The 9874-nt window shown below is 38.4% G+C and overlaps 1 long non-coding RNA gene across 1 annotated transcript; it reads right to left on the minus strand.

The window, feature by feature from the left end:
• Positions 1 to 531: 531 nt before the first annotated feature.
• On the minus strand, positions 532 to 6625 carry LOC124284852. The gene is made up of 3 exons (XR_006900656.1): positions 6616 to 6625; positions 5560 to 5562; positions 532 to 883 (listed from the first exon to the last, which is right to left on the minus strand). It is a non-coding gene; the product is annotated as an uncharacterized LOC124284852 (long non-coding RNA).
• Positions 6626 to 9874: the final 3249 nt, after the last annotated feature.

A 9874-nucleotide genomic window follows, 5' to 3' on the forward strand; every position in this document is an offset into this window, starting at 1 on the left:
TTTTAATCATTTCAAATACCTATTTTTGATAAGCAGACGATGAAAACAGTAATGGTTACCAATGTGGTGCACGTTTCAAAACAAGAGGATATCCATAGGCTTATAATTGAATCAGCAGGTTTCAGTTTCCAACTCATAGACGATGCTTTGAACACATAGTTCAATGATTTAGTCCATTCTCATCATGTTCGAGTTATGATGAGATCAGGGGAAAACAGTTGTATTTGTTTTGAAATGATGAAACTAAATATCCTTGAAGTTATTCCCTCGTATTTGGGAAGTCAGTAGAGCAAACACTACACATATTCTATTTCCTTTGAAGAACGGAATTGGCTTCACCGGAATCAGGTCACCAAAGTTAACCAGTCGACCATATTTAAGCTTCTCACGACACGCATACATTGTACTTTGGCTGCTCTTGACTAATTTTAACCCTTAATCACCACGGAACAGAAACGTCTGAAGGGGCGATTCCCTTTGGTGTCTGCATCTGTTATGCAGGTGTCCTCGCATTACGCAGACAGGCAGTTCGCAGACGCCTTAAAACAACAACATTTACAGTTCAGTGGGCAGATTAGCTACTACCTGTTTCCTACACATTACAATGGAATAGTCCCAATAAAAACACAAGAAAAGAACTGAAGCTATATTTTTTACTTCGAAAGATGGCCGAAAAGACATTAATTTGAATTTTGATTGCTGCAATATAAAAATAGTTGATTTTTCATAAACATTTGAGATTAACCTTCTCGTCTAACAGTAGTGGGTGGCATCATGCTAAAAACAGTGTCAAAAAGACATCAAAAATGATTGGAGCATATCAGAAAATAAAGTTCCTACTAAATAGAAGAACGCCAGTTTTGTCTTCAGGATTTACTCTCACCTGTAATAGGCAACCGGACAAGCTATGACTTAAGAAATTCCAATAATTTAACCAATCATGTACAAGACTGAGATACTCAACATAATTTTTTATTCCATCCGCGGTTAACATGTGGAATATATTCCCTTAGCTATTAGAATTGCGATTCTGTAGCATCATTTAAATGTTATATTCACGTGAAAGAAAAATGTGCACTAAATATTATTCATATGAAATAAGGAAGTTAAATTTTTTGCACACAAGATTAAGATATATGACGAGTACACTTAATTATGATTTATTTAGAATAAATATAAAACAATCATGTCAACGTGGCCATGGATGTACATGTACATGTCCATATCTCTCAAACAAAGGGTTTTCTCAGTTAACTTCCATCAATAAACACAATCAAACCTCTCAGTAACAAACATGTTTTCATATTCGATAGCAATTGATAGTAGAAACAATTTTGAGAAGAGAAGACATATTATCATTTAATCACAACAAAGTTCTATTTACACACAATCAAACTTCTCAGTAACGAACCTGTCTCAGGCTCACCCTGCTCTACTCACTAGACAGTGGATTGTTCCATTATACCAGTAGGTGTTACCCTAATTAACCTTCTAGCTCAGTATCTGTCAATTGACTGTCTGTCAAATGGTTGTCTGTCAATTGGGAGATAACCGTTATGCACACTCGGGCGTACGCTTTCTGTACAATCACGCTCATCATAAAGTCAGAATCGTACAATGGACACTTAAAAGTGACTTTGGCGTATTATTATGAATATATATAACTTTACATAAATGGTAACCGTGTATGGTGGATACATTTAAAAAAATAAGAAAAAATCTGTGTGACGCGATACAATTTATTCAAGTAAAAAAATATTACGGGGCGAGTCTTCATTCTACAAAATTATTTTTACGCTAGTACTAAACATTTACTTAATATAGCCATAGTGTTAAGACAACGGAAACAATTCATAAAGGTAGATGTTTTTCGCATTACCAAACCTATTGACATGGGTGAGAAAAATTTAATTTGGTAATCGAACCCACTAAGAGTGCTTCCAGACAAAGGACACGCGTCCCACAGAGCTACTCTTTGTAGGCTACTATGTCCTAGTAAAATGATAGGATTTAGTTCTTCGAAAAAGTATAGAATGAATCAGTTGACATCAAGAAAACTGCTGGGCAAATGAATGAAAACATTGGAAAATTGAATTTGATCCAAATATTACAAACGATACTTGCTTAAAAACAGGGAGCAAAAACATAGCAAACTTTATGTTCAAAACAAATATGATACTCGCATCAAACAGTCTACCAATAAATAACCATTTCGTTTTTGTTTCATATTCAGCTACCATCAAACATTGATATTTACTTTCTTTTGCCCGGCAGGATGTATTCAGGAAAATAAATCGTTTCGTTTCGTAAGCTTTCCCCACATCTGATGCTGAAATGTACAGTTGTTTTTTTCTTTGACAAATGATGCTGGTATTTCAGGCACGTAAACATTTTATCGCAAGTATTGAAATGACTACAAATTGCATTTCTCAGAAAAAGTACTTTATCTATTCTCTACTTAACTGTTCCATGCAAGTTGTCTGAAAAAAAGATTAAAATCACAAATAAGAAATTTAAAGTTTATTTCGTAACCTGTTTTTAAAGTGACATTTAGAATGCTGAGGTTTCAAATAATAATTCCGACATGATCGTTTTCAAAGACGTCAGCAGATTGAAGTAAAATATCAAGTTTTTTCTCTGTCAGTTAAACAAGAATCTGCGTGTTGAATCTTCTATAAGTCATTTTTGACTTCTTGGTTACCCATTTAAGCGACACTGATAATGATTTAATGCACGGACGCGTGAAGCTTGAACTACTCCAAATTAAACCCAATTTTAGTCCAGGGGAAACATTAGTGCAGTTAAACTCGATACAAAGTATACTGACTCAGAGTCAACAAGTTGTTGTTTTATCCCATTATAGCCAAATACCAAGTATGGTAACAATAAAGATCTTTTGGCATGAGGAGGGGGATCGACCCACCAACCTTCCACTCTAATGGCAGACTATCTAATATACAACAAAGGTGATCCTATTTGGGTTTAACTGCCTTTCTAAGATGCCTAGCGGTTAGAACAATCGAAAAAACCCCATTATCAGACAATAAAGGTATAGTTTTTTGATGACGTAATAATTGAATGACGTTATCCCGTCACTGCGCCATTCTAGTGTGCCCCCTCGTAATCGAACCATTTTACATTACGTCACAATGTAAGCAACGTCACGATGCATGTCAGTTGTCATCGCCTCGTACGGCCTCCTACAGTAAACTACTCCGTTGCATCCCGTTGTTTGGTTTGCAGTTGCTTCACGCAGCTGGTGGAAACATTGTGTATGTTTTACGACGGTTAAAATGTGTCAATTCGACTCACAAGTTTTCATCGACACGGTAATGTTCGCAATGTTTACACTCCCACAATGCAATCGTGGAATGTCGCTTGACTACTCAGCTTCATCTGGATGTACTGATCTAAACTTACGTTGGTAGTAGAAATGCGACGTTCATATTCCCCCATTTGGTTTACGTTAATGACAGATGTAATTAAAATAATTCAGAGAAGATATTTAATCCGAACGTAAACCGTCATCAAACTGTTATCATTTGTTTTTTTCTGGTAACGTTCGTCTTAACGTAGGGGGGCAGACACATCAATAGAACAGCGTGCCAGTTAGCCCTGTGCGAGGATTCTTAATTTAGGTCACCGACACCGTCGTTTGTTTTCTGCCTTAAATTAATCGTAATTATGCTTAGAAAGTATTAATTTGGCATCTTAGAACATTTCGCCCTGAAGTATTATAACGTTAAAGCACTAGGACGCAAGCGTCCTCGTACTTTAACTATAATAGTTCAGGGCGAAAGTGTGTTTTATTACACTATATACATGGTGGTAGAGCGAACTGTATTTCTTAAATAACGTTAGTTGTAAAGTTATTCCTTGCTGCTTTATAATATATTTTATGTATTTTCTCAGTATTGTTTTCAGTGGCAACAAGAGCTACTATTTCTCATGACCTTCAAGTAAAGAGTGTTTGATTGCATGTATCACAACAATCCCGAAGGGGTGATTGCACTATGGACAAACTATCATTTGGGGGAATTGTGGATATAAATCAATAAATTCAGAAGTATTTTCCTCGCTAGTGCTTTTGTTGATCATCCTGCGTCATAGGAATATAATATTTCCATACCGGGTCCCTTTAGAAAGGGATTACATCAAAACAAAAATATCTTAAGCCTATTATGTCTTTTAAAGTATCCCCTTACCTTACCATACCTTGAAGGCTTAACGATACGGTTACCAGATGAAGTCAGAAATAGGTTTAACGAAGCTTTAACAGAAAGACAATACACAGTTCCTCAGCTATTTGTAGCCATACATGAAAGCAAAACATTTCACTTTTTTCAGTGACCTTCTCCAGTGTACCTATAGTCAGGCCTTTACGTCAAGTCATTTTTAGTGATTTTATTTATAATTGGTAATTGATGAGGACATGAAAACTTATCCATTGTTGGTATCGATATTTCAGGGTTATATCTTACCATATGGACATGTGCATAATAAAGCTATGAAGCGTCGACATTTCTTGTTGGTTGGATCATGTGGTAAAGTGACTTGAAGCACCTCATTGGCAGCCAGGGATCTAAGAATAAAAACACCGATCGATTAAACGGGTAAATATAGTTTTGGGTGAGTATATGACGCAGTATTATTAATATTCACAGTATTCCAGTAGTACATCGCCCTCAAGAAAATCAATATTAATTCTGAGACAACCTTGTCACACTAAGACTAGCTGCGGAATTCCACGTTCTCATCATGAGTCTTGACATGCATCACCAATTGATCATCAGATGAATAAATAAAAGTCTATCATGAAGAGCATCCACATTAATCAAACCTCGACTTCCCGAATTGATTGGCATATATGAACGATTAAGAGAAGAACGAGGGTGGTGGGCTCTGTTGTCAGGCAGACTCAGTCAAGACTCAGAATGTCTTGTTTTGTCCAATCAACTTCAACAAAGGAATAGGAAAGGGCTTGCACAGCAAACGTATTTGTGGATTTGACTTTGTTTCAAGCATTCAGCTCTGATAATCTGGATTTTCCTGAAGCAAGATTTCTACTCAGCCCGAAGTTTCTCTCGGATGTGGGCTTTGAGGAACGTTTCGGACAATTTCATGATTCCCCAAAAATGCAGCCTTCTGAATTACCCAGAGTATCAGAAGGGCTGTGACCCGGGCTGCAAAAACAGGACACCCTCCCAATATCAATCAACAGACTGGGAGGTACTAAACCTAAGGCACCGAGTACAATGAGGAGTTCGGCAGCGTGGTACTCGGGATGCAAGCGTGACAAAGCTGGGTCACATATTTGAACTGTTTTCCTTGAATGTTGTGAGACACAAGGGACAGAAAGCTAAATGATATCAATGATCTTATCAAGTTTGTTGAAGTTACCATGAAGTTCGCGACAGTGAACAAGCACATTTGATAGATAGTATGAATTCCTTCAGGCATTTGGTGCGTCTGCTGAGGTTTACACTGAATATATAATTTTTTTTCTGATCTCATGTCAGATATAACGATGTCTCACTCAATAAACTTTCTTAGACTGACATACTTGAGTCAAATTACCAAAAGCGATTACGTGGGATGCGTTGATATAAGTACATACAATGCGTACGTAAAGAAACAATGTCAAAAACAAGTTTCTGTTTATGCGAATACTTTTGTACTTGTATGGAGTCTATCAGCGAATAATTGTTAAACATGTATGTGCGTTTAATTGGAATATTGAAATATCTTAAAATTTTCAAGCAATACACATCGCTGAATACGTTCGCCAGTATTATTTCTTTGCATCGTCAGGGAGAAACAGCCATTGCCATGAAAACAGCCATATATTTGACCTGCAGGGGAACCTTGGGTATTTTCAAACTAATCTATAAGTTTGTCTAAATATCTCCAGCAGGAACATAATTGAGAAATATCACAGATTTGATTGAATGATTTCCTTTCTGGGAATTAAAATTATTAAATGTGCATACATGAAAATGTTCTGGAGAGGACACTCTCAGTAACTTTCGACTAATCTTTTTCATAAAAAAACCATCTGTTTAAACTAAACATAACATGAATGTTGATCCGGCGGACTCAAGGATTCGAACGCAGTATCAGGAAACAATGGAATATATCACATAAGTTTTGAAATTGGCATATAGCTACCATTCAGTTTGGGCAAGTAGCTGTTCCTATGTTTTACATTAAAGCCAGTTTGAGCGATCAATTGATTGCAACAGACCAAAACACTTCACGAGTACACCATGAGACTACCGGTGGTACAGGACATCCTAACCATTGTCGAGAACACCTGGTGTCATCACTTATCGATGACCCATTCTTCATATTTGGTTTGCCGTTTTCGACCAATGTAATCTGTTTCAACTGACAATCGAAATTGATAATTCTCTTTTGAGATGCTTCATATTCACAGTGATAAAATGCTTAAACAGAAAAGAGTTTTTAAAGCGAAAAAGTGTTTTAAAACGACCACACATGTAAACAAAATTCCTTGTTCAGTGATACCCCGGTTATCGTTCCCAGAGAGGGATATTGCCTGCATTATCTACACCTCGAAGGTCTGCAAACACACATTCTGCCCAACATGCCTACACCACATAAGCTCTTAAGAGAGCGAAATCTATACAGAATACACAGTATTGAGTTACTCTTGCATGCTATGGGATGGGAAGAAGTGAGACGTGCCATTGATGAGGGAACGGAGCATCATCTCTTGCCGCATCGATGTTACGTTTAAGGTACAATATGCTTCTAAGTCCCATTCCAAGTCAAGGTCTAGACAGTGTAATTAGTGCCCTGTGAGACATTGAGTCACTGTCCCTATTAAATGAGGGCAGCCAGTTATTGCAATATTGAACAATACCGTTAAGACTGATTTAACAAACGTGTAGAGAGTTGGAACGACCTCTTTGTAAGCAACCCCAGAACGAAGAAACGTGATGACGACGGGGAAACAGGCAACTAGTCTTCTACAAAATCTAACAGCTTTAGTTTGTCTGCAAGATGTAACAAACTACAACTATAAGGACATTACCAATGGCTTTATTTGCGTTAGTCGATTACTCTCGGGTAATGGCCCGACCAATGTATTTTCCTCCAAAAGTCGTTTCATTTTAAAGTTGACTTTAAAACAAAACTACTTTCCATGCATGATCTGTTTCAAACGGTCCTGTTTTTGTCATTTAGAAACCCAAAGCCGTGATTCAGCTAAAGATGTTGGTAATAGTTGCAAAATACAGCTCATTCACGCTAGGCGACAAAATCTACTAACTCAGTTTTTTTCAATGAATTGGGTACGGTTAAACTGAGTTTAACGTCGCCTTCAAAGTATGTTTCTGTAAAAGTAATGTGCATATACGCGTGTATTTGATTGCTTGTACGAGTCCGCACTTATGCCAGACTTACACATGTTATCGTGTTAGCCCCCAAGGTACTTCGCCCGGTTTAACATGGATACCCTACTCAGACAAATTATGCTGGTCCTGAGCCATGAAGTTCTTTTTACAATGCCCTGATGCTGATCGAAAGGCTAGGGTAAGAATCGTAGGTACAGCTTGTTCAGCTTGTTCAACTTGATCTGAGCTACTCACCCCTTCACAATAATAGAACCAACCAGATGGTACACGGTCAGGCAATGTATTAGTATTCACTTGATCAGGTCAAGCTGAACAAGCTGTACCATATTTTTACTTATGTGCGACCAGTGGTTCAAACGATTTTCTTTGGACAGACGTTTACTACACAACAAATGCAGTGCGAGAAAATTATCATGCAGAAGTTTTAACAGTCTGGACAGTGAATATGAATATAAATTGATAACGCTACTGCACCTCTCCAGCTCATACAAACATATGAGATTACTAGATTTCAAAACAAAACTGCCATGGTCAATGAAGTTCTTTAGAACGCTATTTCCAATACTGAAGTCATTTATGCTATTCCAGACCTCTAGCCAATTCAAGGAATCCTGCTGGGATTGGTAAATAAATATTCACGACATTAGCTGCAGAGAATTTTGAAGGCACCGTTCACACCTCCTCAAAAGAAGGGAGGGTCACAAGTTAAGGGTCACAAGTATTTTGGAATATACGATATGTATAAGATATAAATATAAGATATGGAAATAAAATTGTGACAACCAAGGACAAAAACAAAACCTCAAGCTCTTAAGAAACACAAAACAAAAAGTGAATTGATAAGGCACAACTTTATTCCACAATTCATCGAAGTCAAGTACATCAAAATCAGAGTTCACATAATGCCAGAAATCTCTATAGTAACTCGTGTAGCCACTGTTATCATGGATGCATTCTTGACAACGTTGACGCACGCTGTTCATTAAACGACTAAAATACTGTTGAGGGCTTGGTGACCATTCTGTGACTAGTCGTTGACCCAATTCCTGCAGGTTGATGGCAGGGACGTGATAAGCTCGAATTATTCGTTCAAGCTCATCCCCAGCATGCTCAAGTCGGGTGAATAAGCAGGCCACACCATGTGCTAAACGTTCTGCTGCTGCATAAAGTCTGTCACCACCCTGGCACGATGGGGTCTAACGTTATCATCCTGGAACCAGGCGCCTGCTCAAAGTTGACGAAGAAGTGGCATTACCAGAGGTTGGATAATCTCGTTGAGATATCGAAGACCAGTCAAATTCCCACTGACGATGTAGAGAGCAGTTCTGTGGTGCACTGAGATACCCGCCGAAACCATCACACTTCCGCATTCGAAAGGTAAACGTTGGGCAACGTTGACGTCAGCATACCTCTCTCGTTGACAAAGATAAACACGGCACGACCATCATTAAACTGGAGTGTGAAGCGGGATTCATCAGAACAGATTGTCTGTGCCAAATGACCACGGTTCGAACGGACATGCCTTCGGCACCAACCAAAGATGTCTTGCGGTCATAAATCGCTGTCGCAAAGCCCTCATCATCAAGTAGCGATCATCACGGGCTGTTGATCGAGGTCTTCCGGAACGTTGCCGATTCTGCACAGCATTTGTTGTCCTGAACCTCTGCCATAGTCCCCCGATAACACTCTGGCTTACATTTAGTCGCCTAGCAAAACTTCTTTGGGTTTGACCATCTTGAAGCCCTCCTTTTGACCTCCCTCTGTCTTGGATGCTGAGCTGCCGTCTGTCCATCTTCAAATGTCAAATGAGGCCGATTCGAAAATGCTTGTTTTTTTATTGTGAAAATTTGCATGCATAAAATGACATCCATGGAAAGCACGTGTAAAATGTGCATTAGGTGGCATAATAGTTGTTTCGAGGACCAGGGTCAGTTGAGTGTGGCCGAGTTTATGGTTGAAAACAAGAAGTCCGAATTTACGGTTACATTTTACAGTTATCTAATGGAACGGGTAATGATAACATTTCTCATAAAGTTACGGTGTCTTCAGTCCAAATAACACCCATACAGAACGTTTCCTGTCCCTATTAGTCTCAAAACTGCCTCTTCTAATTTTGATGTGCATATTTCGTTTGACCCTTAACTTCTTTTGAGTAGTATGTAAGTCAATTTCAGCCATCGTGGAAGAACGTTTTGCTTTTGTGAGGGATGAAAAGGCTTTTCATGTTTTTTGCATGTGTGATATTCATATAATTCACAATAGTATGTCGTTTTCAGTTTAACAGTTTAAAGCATGCTCTCAGAGGAATGAACATAGTGCAGAATGCGACGATGGCGTTAGGTAAACTGCAATGCTCAGATGTGGGGAAACCTTCAGTATTCTGTGAAGTAAATTACAGACTGGCTGCCAGTTGGATGAGCCAGACACTCATCACCTATCTTGATCATCACAGGCAATGCGGAGACTCACCGAGAGTGCAAAATGTAAAAAGTCCG

The sequence above is a fragment of the Haliotis rubra genome, unplaced genomic scaffold (genome assembly GCF_003918875.1).
Source record: "Haliotis rubra isolate DU_JTF1 unplaced genomic scaffold, ASM391887v1 Scf346, whole genome shotgun sequence".
NCBI lineage: Eukaryota > Metazoa > Mollusca > Gastropoda > Lepetellida > Haliotidae > Haliotis > Haliotis rubra.